The sequence below is a fragment of the Salmo salar genome, chromosome ssa16 (genome assembly GCF_905237065.1).
Source record: "Salmo salar chromosome ssa16, Ssal_v3.1, whole genome shotgun sequence".
Classification (NCBI taxonomy): domain Eukaryota; kingdom Metazoa; phylum Chordata; class Actinopteri; order Salmoniformes; family Salmonidae; genus Salmo; species Salmo salar.
Genome location: NC_059457.1, coordinates 93628076 through 93649039, shown reverse-complemented (window position 1 = coordinate 93649039; position 20964 = coordinate 93628076). Strand labels below are relative to the sequence as shown.

The 20964-nt window shown below is 39.2% G+C and overlaps 1 pseudogene across 1 annotated transcript in view; it reads right to left on the bottom strand.

The window, feature by feature from the left end:
* Positions 1 to 15843: 15843 nt before the first annotated feature.
* The window catches only part of LOC106595593 (cytochrome P450 27C1-like), a 20623-nt pseudogene continuing 15502 nt past the window's right edge, over positions 15844 to 20964 (bottom strand). Inside the window, exons 8-9 of the transcript XR_006759881.1 lie at positions 19055 to 19258; positions 15844 to 18033 (exon numbers count right to left, since the gene is read on the bottom strand). The product of XR_006759881.1 is annotated as a cytochrome P450 27C1-like (transcript). The remainder of the gene's footprint in view (positions 18034 to 19054; positions 19259 to 20964) is intronic.

Sequence of the window (20964 nt, the reverse complement as noted above, 5' to 3'; positions counted from 1 at the left end):
AGTGTATTATAATGCCTTGTTTATCTCCCAGTGTATTATAATGCCTTGTTTATCTCCCAGTGTATTATAATGCCTTGTTTATCTCCAAGTGTATAATAATGCCTCGTTTATCTCCCAGTGTATTGTAATGAGATGTTTATCTCCCAGTGTATTGTAATTCCATGTTTATCTCCCAGTGTATTGTAATGCCATGTTTATCTCCCAGTGTATTGTAATGCCATGTTGATCTCCCAGTGTATTATGCCTTGTTTATCTCCCCAGTGTATTATAATGAGGTGTTTATCTCCCAGTGTATTGTAATGCCATGTTTGTCTCCCAGTGTATTATAATGCCATGTTTATCTCCCAGTGTATTATAATGCCTTGTTTATCTCCCAGTGTATTATAATGCCTTGTTTATCTCCCAGTGTATTATAATGCCATGTTTATCTCCCAGTGTATTGTAATGCCATGTTTATCTCCCAGTGTATTATAATGCCTTGTTTATCTCCCAGTGTATTATAATGCTTTGTTTATCTCCCAGTGTATTATAATGCCTTGTTTATCTCACAGTGTATTATAATGCCTTGTTTATCTCCCAGTGTATTGTAATGCCTTGTTTATCTCCCCAGTGTATTGTAATGCCTTGTTTATCTCCCAGTGTATTATAATGCCTTGTTTATCACCCAGTGTATTATAATGAGATGTTTATCTCACAGTGTATTATAATGCCTTGTTTATCTCCCAGTGTATTAGAATGCCTTGTTTATCTCCCAGTGTATTATAATGCCATGTTTATCTCCCAGTGTATTATAATGCTGTGTTTATCTCCCAGTGTATTGTATTGCCGTGTTTATCTCCCATTGTATTATAATGACATGTTTATCTCCCCAGTGTATTGTAATGCCATGTTTATCTCCCAGTGTATTATAATGCCTTGTTTATCTCCCAGTGTATTATAATGCCTTGTTTATCTCCCCAGTGTATTATAATGCCTGTTTATCTCCCTGTGTATTGTAATGCCATGTTTATCTCCCAGTGTATTATAATGCCTTGTTTATCTCCCAGTGTATTGTAATGCCGTGTTTATCTCCCAGTGTATTATAATGCCGTATTTATCTCCCAGTGTATTGTAATGCCATGTTTATCTCCCAGTGTATTATAATGCCATGTTTATCTCCCAGTGTATTATAATGCCATGTTTATCTCCCAGTGTATTATAATGCCTTGTTTATCTCCCCAGTGTATTATAATGCCATGTTTATCTCCCAGTGTATTATAATGCCTTGTTTATCACCCAGTGTATTGTAATGCCATGTTTATCTCCCAGTGTATTATAATGCCTTGTTTATCTCCCCAGTGTATTGTAATGCCTTGTTTATCTCCCAGTGTATTATAATGCCTTGTTTATCACCCAGTGTATTGTAATGAGATGTTTATCTCACAGTGTATTATAATGCCTTGTTTATCTCCCAGTGTATTATAATGCCTTGTTTATCTCCCAGTGTATTATAATGCCATGTTTATCTCCCAGTGAATGATAATGACATGTTTATCTCCCAGTGTATTATAATGCCTTGTTTATCTCCCAGTGTATATAATGCCATGTTTATCTCCCAGTGTATTATAATGCTGTGTTTATCTCCCAGTGTATTGTAATGCCGTGTTTATCTCCCAGTGTATTATAAAGCCTTGTTTATCTCCCAGTGTATTATGATGCCTTGTTTTATCTCCCAGTGTATTATAATGCCATGTTTATCTCCCAGTGTATTTTAATGCCTTGTTTATCTCCCAGTGTATTATAATGCCATGTTTATCTCCCAGTGTATTGTAATGCCTTGTTTATCTCCCAGTGTATTGTAATGCCTTTTTTTTCTCCAAGTGTATTATAATGACATGTTTATCTCCCAGTGTATTGTAATGCCATGTTTATCTCCCAGTGTATTATAATGCCTTGTTTATCTCCCAGTGTATTATGCCTTGTTTATCTCCCAGTTTATTATGCCATGTTTATCTCCCAGTGTATTATAATGCCTTGTTTATCTCCCAGTGTATTATAATGACATGACATGTTTATCTCCCAGTGTATTATAATGCCTTGTTTATCTCCCAGTGTATTCTAATGCCTTGTTTATCTCCCAGTGTATTATAATGCCTTGTTTATCTCCAAGTGTATAATAATGCCTCGTTTATCTCCCAGTGTATTATAATGCCTTGTTTATCTCCCAGTGTATTGTAATGAGATGTTTATCTCCCAGTGTACTGTAATTCCATGTTTATCTCCCAGTGTATTGTAATGCCATGTTTATCTCCCAGTGTATTATAATGAGATGTTTATCTCCCAGTGTATTATAATGCCTTGTTTATCTCCCAGTGTATTATAATGCCATGTTTATCTCCCAGTGTATTATAATGAGATGTTTATCTCCCCAGTGTATTACACTGCCTTGTTTCTCTCCCAGTGTATTATAATGCCTTGTTTATCTCCCAGTGTATTATAATGCCTTGTTTATCTCCCAGTGTATTATAATGCCATGTTTATCTCCCAGTGTATTATAATGCCATGTTTATCTCCCAGTGTATTATAATGCCATGTTTATCTCCCAGTGTATTATAATGCCAGATTTATCTCCCAGTGTATTATAATGCCATGTTTATCTCACAGTGTATTATAATGCCATGTTTATCTCCCAGTGTATTATAATGCTGTGTTTATCTCCCAGTGTATTGTATTGCCGTGTTTATCTCCCAGTGTATTATAATGCCATGTTTATCTCCCAGTGTATTGTAATGCCATGTTTGTCTCCCAGTGTATTATAATGCCATGTTTATCTCCCAGTGTATTATAATGCCATGTTTATCTCCCAGTGTATTATAATGCCTTGTTTATCTCCCAGTGCATTATAAAGCCTTGTTTATCTCCCAGTGTATTATAATGCCTTGTTTATCTCCCCAGTGTATTGTAATGCCATGTTTATCTCCCAGTGTATTATAATGAGATGTTTATCTCCCAGTGTATTATAATGCCATGTTTATCTCCCAGTGTATTATAATGCCATATTTATCTCCCAGTGTATTATAATTCCATGTTTATCTCCCAGTTTATTATAATGCCATGTTTATCTCCCAGTGTATTATAATGCCATGTTTATCTCCCAGTGTATTATAATGCCATGTTTATCTCCCAGTGTATTATAATGCCTTGTTTATCTCCCAGTGTATTATAATGACTTGTTTATCTCCCAGTGTATTATAATGACTTGTTTATCTCCCCAGTGTATTATAATGTCATGTTTATCTCCCAGTGTATTACAATGCCATGTTTATCTCCCAGTCTATTATAATGCCATGTTTATCTCCCAGTGTATTATAATGCCATATTTATCTCCCAGTGTATTATGCCTTGTTTATCTCCCAGTTTATTATGCCATGTTTATCTCCCAGTGTATTATAATGCCTTGTTTATCTCCCCAGTGTATTATAATGACATGACATGTTTATCTCCCAGTGTATTATAATGCCTTGTTTATCTCCCCAGTGTATTATAATGCCTTGTTTATCTCCCAGTGTATTATAATGCCTTGTTTATCTCCAAGTGTATAATAATGCCTCGTTTATCTCCCAGTGTATTGTAATGAGATGTTTATCTCCCAGTGTATTGTAATTCCATGTTTATCTCCCAGTGTATTGTAATGCCATGTTTATCTCCCAGTGTATTGTAATGCCATGTTGATCTCCCAGTGTATTATGCATTGTTTATCTCCCAGTGTATTATAATGAGGTGTTTATCTCCCAGTGTATTGTAATGCCATGTTTGTCTCCCAGTGTATTATAATGCCATGTTTATCTCCCAGTGTATTATAATGCCTTGTTTATCTCCCAGTGTATTATAATGCCTTGTTTATCTCCCAGTGTATTATAATGCCATGTTTATCTCCCAGTGTATTGTAATGCCATGTTTATCTCCCAGTGTATTATAATGCCTTGTTTATCTCCCCAGTGTATTATAATGCTTTGTTTATCTCCCAGTGTATTATAATGCCTTGTTTATCTCACAGTGTATTATAATGCCTTGTTTATCTCCCAGTGTATTGTAATGCCTTGTTTATCTCCCAGTGTATTGTAATGCCTTGTTTATCTCCCAGTGTATTATAATGCCTTGTTTATCACCCAGTGTATTATAATGAGATGTTTATCTCACAGTGTATTATAATGCCTTGTTTATCTCCCAGTGTATTAGAATGCCTTGTTTATCTCCCAGTGTATTATAATGCCATGTTTATCTCCCAGTGTATTATAATGCTGTGTTTATCTCCCAGTGTATTGTATTGCCGTGTTTATCTCCCCATTGTATTATAATGACATGTTTATCTCCCAGTGTATTGTAATGCCATGTTTATCTCCCAGTGTATTATAATGCCTTGTTTATCTCCCAGTGTATTATAATGCCTTGTTTATCTCCCAGTGTATTATAATGCCTGTTTATCTCCCCTGTGTATTGTAATGCCATGTTTATCTCCCAGTGTATTATAATGCCTTGTTTATCTCCCAGTGTATTGTAATGCCGTGTTTATCTCCCAGTGTATTATAATGCCGTATTTATCTCCCAGTGTATTGTAATGCCATGTTTATCTCCCAGTGTATTATAATGCCATGTTTATCTCCCAGTGTATTATAATGCCATGTTTATCTCCCAGTGTATTATAATGCCTTGTTTATCTCCCCAGTGTATTATAAAGCCTTGTTTATCTCCCAGTGTATTATAATGCCATGTTTATCTCCCAGTGTATTATAATGCCTTGTTTATCACCCAGTGTATTGTAATGCCATGTTTATCTCCCAGTGTATTATAATGCCTTGTTTATCTCCCAGTGTATTGTAATGCCTTGTTTATCTCCCAGTGTATTATAATGCCTTGTTTATCACCCAGTGTATTGTAATGAGATGTTTATCTCACAGTGTATTATAATGCCTTGTTTATCTCCCAGTGTATTATAATGCCTTGTTTATCTCCCAGTGTATTATAATGCCATGTTTATCTCCCAGTGAATGATAATGACATGTTTATCTCCCAGTGTATTATAATGCCTTGTTTATCTCCCAGTGTATATAATGCCATGTTTATCTCCCAGTGTATTATAATGCTGTGTTTATCTCCCAGTGTATTGTAATGCCGTGTTTATCTCCCCAGTGTATTATAAAGCCTTGTTTATCTCCCAGTGTATTATGATGCCTTGTTTTATCTCCCAGTGTATTATAATGCCATGTTTATCTCCCAGTGTATTTTAATGCCTTGTTTATCTCCCAGTGTATTATAATGCCATGTTTATCTCCCAGTGTATTGTAATGCCTTGTTTATCTCCCCAGTGTATTGTAATGCCTTTTTTTCTCCAAGTGTATTATAATGACATGTTTATCTCCCAGTGTATTGTAATGCCATGTTTATCTCCCAGTGTATTATAATGCCTTGTTTATCTCCCAGTGTATTATGCCTTGTTTATCTCCCAGTTTATTATGCCATGTTTATCTCCCAGTGTATTATAATGCCTTGTTTATCTCCCAGTGTATTATAATGACATGACATGTTTATCTCCCAGTGTATTATAATGCCTTGTTTATCTCCCAGTGTATTCTAATGCCTTGTTTATCTCCCAGTGTATTATAATGCCTTGTTTATCTCCAAGTGTATAATAATGCCTCGTTTATCTCCCAGTGTATTATAATGCCTTGTTTATCTCCCAGTGTATTGTAATGAGATGTTTATCTCCCAGTGTACTGTAATTCCATGTTTATCTCCCAGTGTATTGTAATGCCATGTTTATCTCCCAGTGTATTATAATGAGATGTTTATCTCCCAGTGTATTATAATGCCTTGTTTATCTCCCAGTGTATTATAATGCCATGTTTATCTCCCAGTGTATTATAATGAGATGTTTATCTCCCAGTGTATTACACTGCCTTGTTTCTCTCCCAGTGTATTATAATGCCTTGTTTATCTCCCAGTGTATTATAATGCCTTGTTTATCTCCCAGTGTATTATAATGCCATGTTTATCTCCCAGTGTATTATAATGCCATGTTTATCTCCCAGTGTATTATAATGCCATGTTTATCTCCCAGTGTATTATAATGCCAGATTTATCTCCCAGTGTATTATAATGCCATGTTTATCTCACAGTGTATTATAATGCCATGTTTATCTCCCAGTGTATTATAATGCTGTGTTTATCTCCCAGTGTATTGTATTGCCGTGTTTATCTCCCAGTGTATTATAATGCCATGTTTATCTCCCAGTGTATTGTAATGCCATGTTTGTCTCCCAGTGTATTATAATGCCATGTTTATCTCCCAGTGTATTATAATGCCATGTTTATCTCCCAGTGTATTATAATGCCTTGTTTATCTCCCAGTGCATTATAAAGCCTTGTTTATCTCCCAGTGTATTATAATGCCTTGTTTATCTCCCAGTGTATTGTAATGCCATGTTTATCTCCCAGTGTATTATAATGAGATGTTTATCTCCCAGTGTATTATAATGCCATGTTTATCTCCCAGTGTATTATAATGCCATATTTATCTCCCAGTGTATTATAATTCCATGTTTATCTCCCAGTTTATTATAATGCCATGTTTATCTCCCAGTGTATTATAATGCCATGTTTATCTCCCAGTGTATTATAATGCCATGTTTATCTCCCAGTGTATTATAATGCCTTGTTTATCTCCCCAGTGTATTATAATGACTTGTTTATCTCCCCAGTGTATTATAATGACTTGTTTATCTCCCAGTGTATTATAATGTCATGTTTATCTCCCAGTGTATTACAATGCCATGTTTATCTCCCAGTCTATTATAATGCCATGTTTATCTCCCAGTGTATTATAATGCCATATTTATCTCCCAGTGTATTATGCCTTTATTTATCTCCCAGTTTATTATGCCATGTTTATCTCCCAGTGTATTATAATGCCTTGTTTATCTCCCAGTGTATTATAATGACATGACATGTTTATCTCCCAGTGTATTATAATGCCTTGTTTATCTCCCAGTGTATTATAATGCCTTGTTTATCTCCCAGTGTATTATAATGCCTTGTTTATCTCCAAGTGTATAATAATGCCTCGTTTATCTCCCAGTGTATTGTAATGAGATGTTTATCTCCCCAGTGTATTGTAATTCCATGTTTATCTCCCAGTGTATTGTAATGCCATGTTTATCTCCCAGTGTATTGTAATGCCATGTTGATCTCCCAGTGTATTATGCCTTGTTTATCTCCCAGTGTATTATAATGAGGTGTTTATCTCCCAGTGTATTATACTGCCTTGTTTATCTCCCCAGTGTATTATAATGAGATGTTTATCTCCCAGTGTATTATAATGCCTTGTTTATATCCCAGTGTATTCTAATGGCTTGTTTTTCTCCCAGTGTATTATAATGACATGTTTATCTCCCAGTGTATTGTAATGCCATGTTTATCTCCCCAGTGTATTATAATGCCTTGTTTATCTCCCAGTGTATTATAATGCCTTGTTTATCTCCCAGTGTATTATAATGCCTTGTTTATCTCCCAGTGTATTATAATGAGATGTTTATCTCCCAGTGTATTATAATGCCTTGTTTATCTCCCAGTGTATTATAATGAGATGTTTATCTCCCAGTGTATTATAATGCCATGTTTATCTCCCCAGTGTATTATAATGCCTTGTTTATCTCCCAGTGTATTATAATGCCTTGTTTATCTCCCCAGTGTATTATAATGCCATGTTTATCTCCCAGTGTATTGTAATGCCATGTTTATCTCCCAGTGTATTATAATGCCTTGTTTATCTCCCCAGTGTATTATAATGCCATGTTTATCTCCCAGTGTATTGTAATGCCATGTTTATCTCCCAGTGTATTATAATGCCTTGTTTATCTACCAGTGTATTATAATGCTTTGTTTATCTCCAAGTGTGGTATTATAATGCCTTGTTTATCTCACAGTGTATTATAATGCCTTGTTTATCTCCCAGTGTATTGTAATGCCTTGTTTATCTCCCAGTGTATTATAATGCCTTGTTTATCTCCCAGTGTATTATAATGCCTTGTTTATCTCCCAGTGTATTATAATACCTTGTTTATCTCCCAGTGTATTGTAATGCCTTGTTTATCTCCCAGTGTATTATAATGCCTTGTTTATCACCCAGTGTATTATAATGAGATGTTTATCTCACAGTGTATTATAATGCCTTGTTTATCTCCCAGTGTATTAGAATGCCTTGTTTATCTCCCCAGTGTATTATAATGCCATGTTTATCTCCCAGTGTATTATAATGCCTTGTTTATCTCCCAGTGTATTATAATGCTGTGTTTATCTCCCAGTGTATTGTATTGCCGTGTTTATCTCCCAGTGTATTATAATGCCATGTTTATCTCCCCAGTGTATTGTAATGCCATGTTTGTCTCCCAGTGTATTATAATGCCATGTTTATCTCCCAGTGTATTATAATGCCATGTTTATCTCCCAGTGTATTATAATGCCTTGTTTATCTCCCAGTGTATTATAATGCCATGTTTATCTCCCAGTGTATTATGCCTTGTTTATCTCCCAGTTTATTATGCCATGTTTATCTCCCAGTGTATTATAATGCCTTGTTTATCTCCCAGTGTATTATAATGACATGACTTGTTTATCTCCCAGTGTATTATAATGACATGACATGTTTATCTCCCAGTGTATTATAATGCCTTGTTTATCTCCCAGTGTATTATAATGCCTTGTTTATCTCCCAGTGTATTATAATGCCTTGTTTATCTCCAAGTGTATAATAATGCCTTGTTTATCTCCCAGTGTATTGTAATGAGATGTTTATCTCCCAGTGTATTGTAATTCCATGTTTATCTCCCAGTGTATTGTAATGCCATGTTTATCTCCCAGTGTATTGTAATGCCATGTTGATCTCCCAGTGTATTATGCCTTGTTTATCTCCCAGTGTATTATAATGAGGTGTTTATCTCCCAGTGTATTATACTGCCTTGTTTATCTCCCAGTGTATTATAATGAGATGTTTATCTCCCCAGTGTATTATAATGCCTTGTTTATATCCCAGTGTATTCTAATGCCTTGTTTTTCTCCCAGTGTATTATAATGACATGTTTATCTCCCAGTGTATTGTAATGCCATGTTTATCTCCCAGTGTATTATAATGCCTTGTTTATCTCCCAGTGTATTATAATGCCTTGTTTATCTCCAAGTGTATTATAATGCCTTGTTTATCTCCCAGTGTATTATAATGCCTGTTTATCACCCTGTGTATTGTAATGCCATGTTTATCTCCCAGTGTATTATAATGCCTTGTTTATCTCCCAGTGTATTATAATGCCTTGTTTATCTCCCAGTGTATTATAATGCTGTGTTTATCTCCCAGTGTATTATAATGCCGTGTTTATCTCCCAGTGTATTGTAATGCCGTGTTTATCTCCCACTGTATTATAATGCCGTATTTATCTCCCAGTGTATTGTAATGCCATGTTTATCTCCCCAGTGTTTTATAATGCCATGTTTATCTCCCAGTGTATTATAATGCCATGTTTATCTCCCAGTGTATTATAATGCCTTGTTAATCTCCCAGTGTATTATAGAGATGTTTATCTCCCCAGTGTATTATAATGCCTTGTTTATCTCCCAGTGTATTATAATGCCTTGTTTATCTCCCAGTGTATTATAATGAGATGTTTATCTCCCAGTGTATTATAATGCCTTGTTTATCTCCCAGTGTATTATAATGAGATGTTTATCTCCCAGTGTATTATAATGCCTTGTTTATCTCCCCGGTGTATTATAATGCCTTGTTTATCTCCCAGTGTATTATAATGCCATGTTTATCTCCCAGTGTATTGTAATGCCATGTTTATCTCCCAGTGTATTATAATGCCTTGTTTATCTCCCAGTGTATTATAATGAGATGTTTATCTCCCAGTGTATTATAATGCCTTGTTTATCTCACAGTGTATTATTATGCCTTGTTTATCTCCCCAGTGTATTGTAATGCCTTGTTTATCTCCCAGTGTATTATAATGCCTTGTTTATCTCCCAGTGTATTATAATGCCTTGTTTATCTCCCAGTGTATTATAATACCTTGTTTATCTCCCAGTGTATTGTAATGCCTTGTTTATCTCCCAGTGTATTATAATGCCTTGTTTATCACCCAGTGTATTATAATGAGATGTTTATCTCACAGTGTATTATAATGCCTTGTTTATCTCCCAGTGTTATAGAATGCCTTGTTTATCTCCCCAGTATATTATAATGCCATGTTTATCTCCCCAGTGTATTATAATGCCATGTTTATCTCCCAGTGTATTATAATGCCTTGTTTATCTCCCCAGTGTATTATAATGACTTGTTTATCTCCCAGTGTATTATAATGACTTGTTTATCTCCCAGTGTATTATAATGTCATGTTTATCTCCCAGTGTATTACAATGCCTTGTTTATCACCCAGTGTATTATAATGCCATGTTTATCTCCCGGTGTATTATAATGCCTTGTTTATCTCCCATTGTATTATAATGCCATGTTTATCTCCCAGTGTATTATAATGCCTTGTTTATCTCCCAGTGTATTATAATGCCATGTTTATCTCCCAGTGTATTATGCCTTGTTTATCTCCCAGTTTATTATGCCATGTTTATCTCCCAGTGTATTATAATGCCTTGTTTATCTCCCAGTGTATTATAATGACATGACATGTTTATCTCCCAGTGTTTTATAATGCCTTGTTTATCTCCCAGTGTATTATAATGCCTTGTTTATCTCCCAGTGTATTATAATGCCTTGTTTATCTCCAAGTGTATAATAATGCCTCGTTTATCTCCCAGTGTATTGTAATGAGATGTTTATCTCCCAGTGTATTGTAATTCCATGTTTATCTCCCAGTGTATTGTAATGCCATGTTTATCTCCCAGTGTATTGTAATGCCATGTTGATCTCCCAGTGTATTATGCCTTGTTTATCTCCCAGTGTATTATAATGACTTGTTTATCTCCCAGTGTATTATAATGACTTGTTTATCTCCCAGTGTATTATAATGTCATGTTTATCTCCCAGTGTATTACAATGCCATGTTTATCTCCCAGTGTATTATAATGCCATGTTTATCTCCCAGTGTATTATAACGCCATGTTTATCTCCCAGTGTATTATAATGCCTTGTTTATCTCCCAGTGTATTATAATGCCATATTTATCTCCCAGTGTATTATGCCTTGTTTATCTCCCAGTTTATTATGCCATGTTTATCTCCCAGTGTATTATAATGCCTTGTTTATCTCCCAGTGTATTATAATGCCTTGTTTATCTCCCAGTGTATTATAATGCCTGTTTATCTCCCTGTGTATTGTAATGCCATGTTTATCTCCAGTGTATTATAATGCCTTGTTTATCTCCCAGTGTATTGTAATGCCGTGTTTATCTCCCAGTGTATTATAATGCCGTATTTATCTCCCAGTGTATTGTAATGCCATGTTTATCTCCCAGTGTATTATAATGCCATGTTTATCTCCCAGTGTATTATAATGCCATGTTTATCTCCCCAGTGTATTATAATGCCTTGTTTATCTCCCAGTGTATTATAAAGCCTTGTTTATCTCCCAGTGTATTATAATGCCATGTTTATCTCCCAGTGTATTATAATGCCTTGTTTATCACCCAGTGTATTGTAATGCCATGTTTATCTCCCAGTGTATTATAATGCCTTGTTTATCTCCCAGTGTATTGTAATGCCTTGTTTATCTCCCAGTGTATTATAATGCCTTGTTTATCACCCAGTGTATTAAAATGCCTTGTTTATCTCCCAGTGTATTATAATGCCTTGTTTATCTCCCAGTGTATTATAATGCCATGTTTATCTCCCAGTGAATGATAATGACATGTTTATCTCCCAGTGTATTATAATGCCTTGTTTATCTCCCAGTGTATTATAATGTCATGTTTATCTCCCAGTGTATTACAATGCCATGTTTATCTCCCAGTGTATTATAATGCCATGTTTATCTCCCAGTGTATTATAACGCCATGTTTATCTCCCAGTGTATTATAATGCCTTGTTTATCTCCCAGTGTATTATAATGCCATATTTATCTCCCAGTGTATTATGCCTTGTTTATCTCCCAGTTTATTATGCCATGTTTATCTCCCAGTGTATTATAATGCCTTGTTTATCTCCCAGTGTATTATAATGCCTTGTTTATCTCCCAGTGTATTATAATGCCTTGTTTATCTCCCAGTGTATTATAATGCCTGTTTATCTCCCTGTGTATTGTAATGCCATGTTTATCTCCCAGTGTATTATAATGCCTTGTTTATCTCCCCAGTGTATTGTAATGCCGTGTTTATCTCCCAGTGTATTATAATGCCGTATTTATCTCCCAGTGTATTGTAATGCCATGTTTATCTCCCAGTGTATTATAATGCCATGTTTATCTCCCAGTGTATTATAATGCCATGTTTATCTCCCAGTGTATTATAATGCCTTGTTTATCTCCCAGTGTATTATAAAGCCTTGTTTATCTCCCAGTGTATTATAATGCCATGTTTATCTCCCAGTGTATTATAATGCCTTGTTTATCACCCAGTGTATTGTAATGCCATGTTTATCTCCCAGTGTATTATAATGCCTTGTTTATCTCCCAGTGTATTGTAATGCCTTGTTTATCTCCCAGTGTATTATAATGCCTTGTTTATCACCCAGTGTATTAAAATGCCTTGTTTATCTCCCAGTTTATTATAATGCCTTGTTTATCTCCCAGTGTATTATAATGCCATGTTTATCTCCCAGTGAATGATAATGACATGTTTATCTCCCAGTGTATTATAATGCCTTGTTTATCTCCCCAGTGTATATAATGCCATGTTTATCTCCCAGTGTATTATAATGCTGTGTTTATCTCCCAGTGTATTGTAATGCCGTGTTTATCTCCCAGTGTATTATAAAGCCTTGTTTATCTCCCAGTGTATTATGATGCCTTGTTTTATCTCCCAGTGTATTATAATGCCATGTTTATCTCCCAGTGTATTTTAATGCCTTGTTTATCTCCCAGTGTATTATAATGCCATGTTTATCTCCCAGTGTATTGTAATGCCTTGTTTATCTCCCAGTGTATTGTAATGCCTTTTTTTTCTCCAAGTGAATTATAATGACATGTTTATCTCCCAGTGTATTGTAATGCCATGTTTATCTCCCAGTGTATTATAATGCCTTGTTTATCTCCCAGTGTATTATGCCTTGTTTATCTCCCAGCTTATTATGCCATGTTTATCTCCCAGTGTATTATAATGCCTTGTTTATCTCCCAGTGTATTATAATGACATGACATGTTTATCTCCCAGTGTATTATAATGCCTTGTTTATCTCCCAGTGTATTATAATGCCTTGTTTATCTCCCAGTGTATTATAATGCCTTGTTTATCTCCAAGTGTATAATAATGCCTCGTTTATCTCCCAGTGTATTATAATGCCTTGTTTATCTCCCAGTGTATTGTAATGAGATGTTTATCTCCCAGTGTATTACACTGCCTTGTTTCTCTCCCAGTGTATTATAATGCCATGTTTATCTCCCAGTGTATTATAATGCCAGATTTATCTCCCAGTGTATTATAATGCCATTTTTATCTCCCAGTGTATTATAATGCCTTGTTTATCTCCCAGTGTATTATAATGCCATGTTTATCTCCCAGTGTATTATAATGCCATGTTTATCTCCCAGTGTATTATAATGCCATGTTTATCTCCCAGTGTATTATAATGCCAGATTTATCTCCCAGTGTATTATAATGCCATGTTTATCTCCCAGTGTATTATAATGCCTTGTTTATCTCCCCAGTGTATTGTAATGCCTTGTTTGTCTCCCCAGTGTATTTCAATGCCTTGTTTATCTCCCAGTGTATTGTAATGCCTTGTTTATCTCCCAGTGTATTGTAATGCCTTGTTTTTCTCCCAGTGTATTATAATGCCATGTTTATCTCCCAGTGTATTGTAATGCCATGTTTATCTCCCAGTGTATTATAATGCCTTGTTTATCTCCCAGTGTATTATAATGACATGACATGTTTATCTCCCAGTGTATTATAATGCCTTGTTTATCTCCCAGTGTATTATAATGCCTTGTTTATCTCCCAGTGTATTATAATGCCTTGTTTATCTCCAAGTGTATAATAATGCCTCGTTTCTCTCCCAGTGTATTATTATGCCTTGTTTATCTCCCAGTGTATTATAATGCCTTGTTTATCTCCCAGTGTATTGTAATGAGATGTTTATCTCCCAGTGTATTGTAATGAGATGTTTATCTCCCAGTGTATTGTAATGAGATGTTTATCTCCCAGTGTATTGTAATGCCATGTTTATCTCCCAGTGTATTGTAATGACATGTTGATCTCCCAGTGTATTATACTGCCTTGTTTATCTCCCAGTGTATTATAATGAGATGTTTATCTCCCAGTGTATTATAATGCCTTGTTTATCTCCCAGTGTATTATAATGCCTTGTTTATCTCCCAGTGTATTATAATGCCTTGTTTATCTCCCAGTGTATTATAATGCCATGTTTATCTCCCAGTGTATTATAATGCCATGTTTATCTCCCAGTGTATTATAATGCCATGTTTATCTCCCAGTGTATTATAATGCCATGTTTATCTCCCAGTGTATTATGCCATGTTTATCTCCCAGTGTTTTATAATGCCTTGTTTTATCTCCCAGTGTATTATAATGCCATGTTTATCACCCAGTGTATTATAATGCCTTGTTTATCTCCCTGTGTATTATAATGCCATGTTTATCTCCCAGTGTATTGTAATGCCTTGTTTATCTCCCAGTGTATTGTAATGCCTTGTTTTTCTCCCAGTGTATTATAATGACATGTTTATCTCCCAGTGTATTGTAATGCCATGTTTATCTCCCAGTGTATTATAATGCCTTGTTTATCTCCCAGTGTATTATAATGACATGACATGTTTATCTCCCAGTGTATTATAATGCCATGTTTATCTCCCAGTGTATTATAATGCCATGTTTATCTCCCAGTGTATTATAATGCCATGTTTATCTCCCAGTGTATTATAATGCCTTGTTTATCTCCCAGTGTATTATAATGACATGACATGTTTATCTCCCAGTGTATTATAATGCCATGTTTATCTCCCAGTGTATTATAATGCCATGTTTATCTCCCAGTGTATTATAATGCCATGTTTATCTCCCAGTGTATTATAATGCCATGTTTATCTCCCAGTGTATTATAATGCCATGTTTATCTCCCAGTGTATTATAATGCCATGTTTATCTCCCTGTGTATTATAAGGGGGGTCCCTTCTAAATAATCAATGTTTCCCTGTGTCCAGCAGATCTCTTTATTCCTGTACAGGTCGGAGCGCACTTGGAGCACGAGTGGGAAGGGTGTGGCTTAGTTGAAATTACAACAATTCCAGTAACAAGTGTAAACAGTTGTTTAGACGGTGGACCAGATGAAAAAGGTAACAGTGGTTTAGACGGTGGTCCAGATGAAAAAGGTAACAGTGGTTTAGACGGTAGACCAGATGAAAAAGGTAACAGCGGTTTAGACGGTGGACCAGATGAAAAAGGTAACAGTGGTTTAGACGGTGGACCAGATGAAAAAGGTAACAGCGGTTTAGACGGTGGACCAGATGAAAAAGGTAACAGTGGTTTAGACGGTGGACCAGATGAAAAAGGTAACAGTGGTTTAGACGGTGGACCAGATGAAAAAGGTAACAGTGGTTTAGACGGTGGACCAGATGAAAAAGGTAACAGCGGTTTAGACGGTGGACCAGATGAAAAGGGTAAAACTTGGGACACAAGACAGAATACGGAATTCAACAGGACGTGACTTTATTCTAGGACATGGAACCACCATCTCAATTCGTTAACGTGACAGACAGGAATTTATAGAAACTGGTCAGGCATTAGCCTACTAATCAAAGATGAACATCCAATTCTCTTCCTTACAAGTAAACATGGAGACTCAGTTAGACCTAGGACCTTTAGTCTTCAGACTCATTTCAAAATAACGGACTTACGGTTGTGAATGTGACAAAAATAAAAACTGAATTCTGTCTTGTGAATTGTGAACTTCTTTAAGCTGTGACAAGGTCAAAGTTTAAAATTGTTTCTTTGTTTCTGTGACAAGAAAACCGACGGTCTACAGAATAAATCGGCCTGACTAAAAAAAAATACAAAAAAATGTAATGTTGATTTAGCCAAAAGACACTTGTCGCCTTCTAATGGTCTACAGACGTGGCTGGACGGACTATAAACCTGCCTTATGGTCTGTCAGTTACTCCCCTACAGACGTGGCTGGACGGACTATAAACCTGCCTTATGGTCTGTCAGTTACTCCCCTACAGACGCGGCTGGACGGACTATAAACCTGCCTTATGGTCTGTCAGTTACTCCCCTACAGACGCGGCTGGACGGACTATAAACCTGCCTTATGGTCTGTCAGTTACTCTCCTACAGACGCGGCTGGACGGACTATAAACCTGCCTTATGGTCTGTCAGTTACTCCCCTACAGACGCGGCTGGACGGACTATAAACCTGCCTTATGGTCTGTCAGTTACTCCCCTACAGACGCGGCTGGACGGACTATAAACCTGCCTTATGGTCTGTCAGTTACTCCCCTACAGACGCGGCTGGACGGACTATAAACCTGCCTTATGGTCTGTCAGTTACTCCCCTACAGACGCGGCTGGACGGACTATAAACCTGCCTTATGGTCTGTCAGTTACTCCCCTACAGACGCGGCTGGACGGACTATAAACCTGCCTTATGGTCTGTCAGTTACTCCCCCTACAGACGCGGCTGGACGGACTATAAACCTGCCTTATGGTCTGTCAGTTACTCCCCTACAGACGCGGCTGGACGGACTATAAACCTGCCTTATGGTCTGTCAGTTACTCCCCTACAGACGCGGCTGGACGGACTATAAACCTGCCTTATGGTCTGTCAGTTACTCCCCTACAGACGCGGCTGGACGGACTATAAACCTGCCTTATGGTCTGTCAGTTACTCCCCTACAGACGCGGCTGGACGGACTATAAACCTGCCTTATGGTCTGTCAGTTACTCCCCCATTTACCTCCACACTATAGAGATAGGACAGGACAGAGGAGGCCGTGGGTTTTGGTCTAGGGTTGTCTGTCAGCAAACTGCGGGTTGATGGACGTAGCAGGACAGAGGAAGCCGTGGGTTTTGGTCTTGGGTTGTCTGTCAGCAAACTGCGGGTTGATGGACGCAGCAGGACAGAGGAGGCCGTGGGTTTTGGTCTAGGGTTGTCTGTCAGCAAACTGCGGGTTGATGGGCGCTGCAGGACAGAGGAGGCCGTGGGTTTTGGTCTAGGGTTGTCTGTCAGCAAACTGCGGGTTGATGGACGCAGCAGGACAGAGGAGGCCGTGGGTTTTGGTCTAGGGTTGTCTGTCAGCAAACTGCGGGTTGATGGACGCAGCAGGACAGAGGAGGCCGTGGGTTTTGGTCTAGGGTTGTCTGTCAGCAAACTGCGGGTTGATGGACGCAGCAGGACAGAGGAGGCCGTGGGTTTTGGTCTAGGGTTGTCTGTCAGCAAACTGCGGGTTGATGGACGCAGCAGGACAGAGGAGGCCGTGGGTTTTGGTCTAGGGTTGTCTGTCAGCAAACTGCGGGTTGATGGACGCAGCAGGACAGAGGAGGCCGTGGGTTTTGGTCTAGGGTTGTCTGTCAGCAAACTGCGGGTTGATGGACGCGCAGGACAGAGGAGGCCGTGGGTTTTGGTCTAGGGTTGTCTGTCAGCAAACTGCGGGTTGATGGACGCAGCAGGACAGAGGAGGCCGTGGGTTTTGGTCTAGGGTTGTCTGTCAGCAAACTGCAGGTTGATGGACGCAGCAGGACAGAGGAGGCCGTGGGTTTGGGTCTAGGGTTGTCTGTCAGCAAACTGCAGGTTGATGGGCGCAGCAGGACAGAGGAGGCCGTGGGTTTTGGCTTTGATTTCTTCTGTGACGGGACACAGCCCAATCTGGAACCTCTGGATCAGCTGGGAGGAGGAGAGATAAACACAACAGGTATGAACCTCAGGATGAGAGGAGGAGAGATAAACACAACAGGTATGAACCTCAGGATGAGAGGAGGAGAGATAAACACAACAGGTATGAACCTCAGGATGAGAGGAGAAGAGATAAACACAACAGGTATGAACCTCAGGATGAGAGGAGAAGAGATAAACACAACAGGTATGGACCTCAGGATGAGAGGAGAAGAGATAAACACAACAGGTATGAACCTCAGGATGAGAGGAGGAGAGATAAACACAACAGGTATGGACCTCAGGATGAGAGGAGAAGAGATAAACACAACAGGTATGGACCTCAGGATCAGCTGGGAGGAGGAGAGATAAACACAACAGGTATGAACCTCAGGATGAGAGGAGGAGAGATAAACACAACAGGTATGGACCTCAGGATGAGAGGAGAAGAGATAAACACAACAGGTATGAACCTCAGGATGAGAGGAGAAGAGATAAACACAACAGGTATGGACCTCAGGATGGGAGGAGGAGAGACAAACACAACAGGTATGGACCTCAGGATCAGCTGGTACACTAACAATAGTCCCAAATGGTACCCTATTTCCTATATAGTTCACCATGGTGGAAAGAAGACTAAGTCATGCCGAGACCTTCACTTTGGGAATGACAGAGAAATGCTGTTACAGAAACAGATTACAAAATCTACTGTCTATTTGAGAAGGGATCAAGATTACCCAAGATGCTGTGTGGTGTGGTGTGTGTTGTGGTGTTGTGGTGTGGTGTGTGTGTGTGTGATGTGGTGTGGTGTGTTGTGTGTGGTGTGTGTGTGTCCTGTGTGTGTGTGTGTGGTGTGTGTGTGTGTGTGTGTGTGTGTGTGTGTGTGTGTGTGTGTGTGTGTGTGTGTGTGTGTGTGTGTGTGGTGTGTGTGTGTGTGTGTGTGTGTGTGTGTGTGTGTGTGTGTGTGTGTGTGTGTGTGTGTGTGTGTGTGTGTGTGTGTGTGTGTGTGTGTGTGTGTGTGTTGCTCCCCCACCCGTGTAAGAGCCAGGTGCATCTCCAGTTCAGCGATCCTCCTGCCGATGCAGCTCCTGATGCCGTAGCCGAACGGGATGGACCCGAAGTTATCCACCCGGTCCGTAGCGTCCTTCCTGATCCAGCGGTCTGGACGGAAGTCCTCAGCTCCGGGGAAATTCTCCTCGTCCATGGAGGTAGAGTAGTGACATAGAGCCAACTGGGTCTAAGGAGGAAGAGGACAGGAAACAGGAAGGATATGAAGAGAGTCTGGGTCTGAGGAGGAAGAGGACAGGAAACAGGAAGGATATGAAGAGAGTCTGGGTCTGAGGAGGAAGAGGACAGGAAACAGGAAGGATATGAAGAGAGTCTGGGTCTGAGGAGGAAGAGGACAGGAAACAGGAAGGATATGAAGAGAGTCTGGGTCTGAGGAGGAGGAGGACAGGAAACAGGAAGGATATGAAGAGAGTCTGGGTCTGAGGAGGAGGAGGACAGGAAACAGGAAGGATATGAAGAGAGACTGGGGAGGAGGAGGAGGAGGACAGGAAACAGGAAGGATATGAAGAGAGTCTGGGTCTGAGGAGGAGGAGGACAGGAAACAGGAAGGATATGAAGAGAGTCTGGGTCTGAGGAGGACAGGAAACAGGAAGGATATGAAGAGAGTCTGGGTCTGAGGAGGAGGAGGACAGGAAACAGGAAGGATATGAAGAGAGTCTGGGTCTGAGGAGGAGGAGGACAGGAAACAGGAAGGATATGAAGAGAGTCTGGGTCTGAGGAGGACAGGAAACAGGAAGGATATGAAGAGAGTCTGGGTCTGAGGAGGACAGGAAACAGGAAGGATATGAAGAGAGTCTGGGTCTGAGGAGGACAGGAAACAGGAAGGATATGAAGAGAGTCTGGGTCTGAGGAGGAAGAGGACAGGAAACAGGAAGGATATGAAGAGAGTCTGGGTCTGAGGAGGAAGAGGACAGGAAACAGGAAGGATATGAAGAGAGTCTGGGTCTGAGGAGGAAGAGGACAGGAAACAGGAAGGATATGAAGAGAGTCTGGGTCTGAGGAGGAAGAGGACAGGAAACAGGAAGGATATGAAGAGAGTCTGGGTCTGAGGAGGAAGAGGACAGGAAACAGGAAGGATATGAAGAGAGTCTGGGTCTGAGGAGGAAGAGGACAGGAAACAGGAAGGATATGAAGAGAGTCTGGGTCTGAGGAGGAAGAGGACAGGAAACAGGAAGGATATGAAGAGAGTCTGGGTCTGAGGAGGAGGAGGACAGGAAACAGGGAGGATATGAGGAGAGACTGGGGAGGAGGAAGAGGACAGGAAACAGGAAGGATATGAAGAGAGTCTGGGTCTGAGGAGGAAGAGGACAGGAAACAGGAAGGATATGAAGAGAGTCTGGGTCTGAGGAGGAGGAGGACAGGAAACAGGAAGGATATGAAGAGAGTCTGGGTCTGAGGAGGAAGAGGACAGGAAACAGGAAGGATATGAAGAGAGTCTGGGTCTGAGGAGGAAGAGGACAGGAAACAGGAAGGATATGAAGAGAGTCTGGGTCTGAGGAGGAGGAGGACAGGAAACAGGAAGGATATGAAGAGAGTCTGGGTCTGAGGAGGAGGAGGACAGGAAACAGGAAGGATATGAAGAGAGTCTGGGTCTGAGGAGGACAGGAAACAGGGAGGATATGAAGAGAGACTGGGGAGGAGGAAGAGGACAGGAAACAGGAAGGATATGAAGAGAGTCTGGGTCTGAGGAGGAAGAGGACAGGAAACAGGAAGGATATGAAGAGAGTCTGGGTCTGAGGAGGAAGAGGACAGGAAACAGGAAGGATATGAAGAGAGTCTGGGTCTGAGGAGGAAGAGGACAGGAAACAGGAAGGATATGAAGAGAGTCTGGGTCTGAGGAGGACAGGAAACAGGAAGGATATGAAGAGAGTCTGG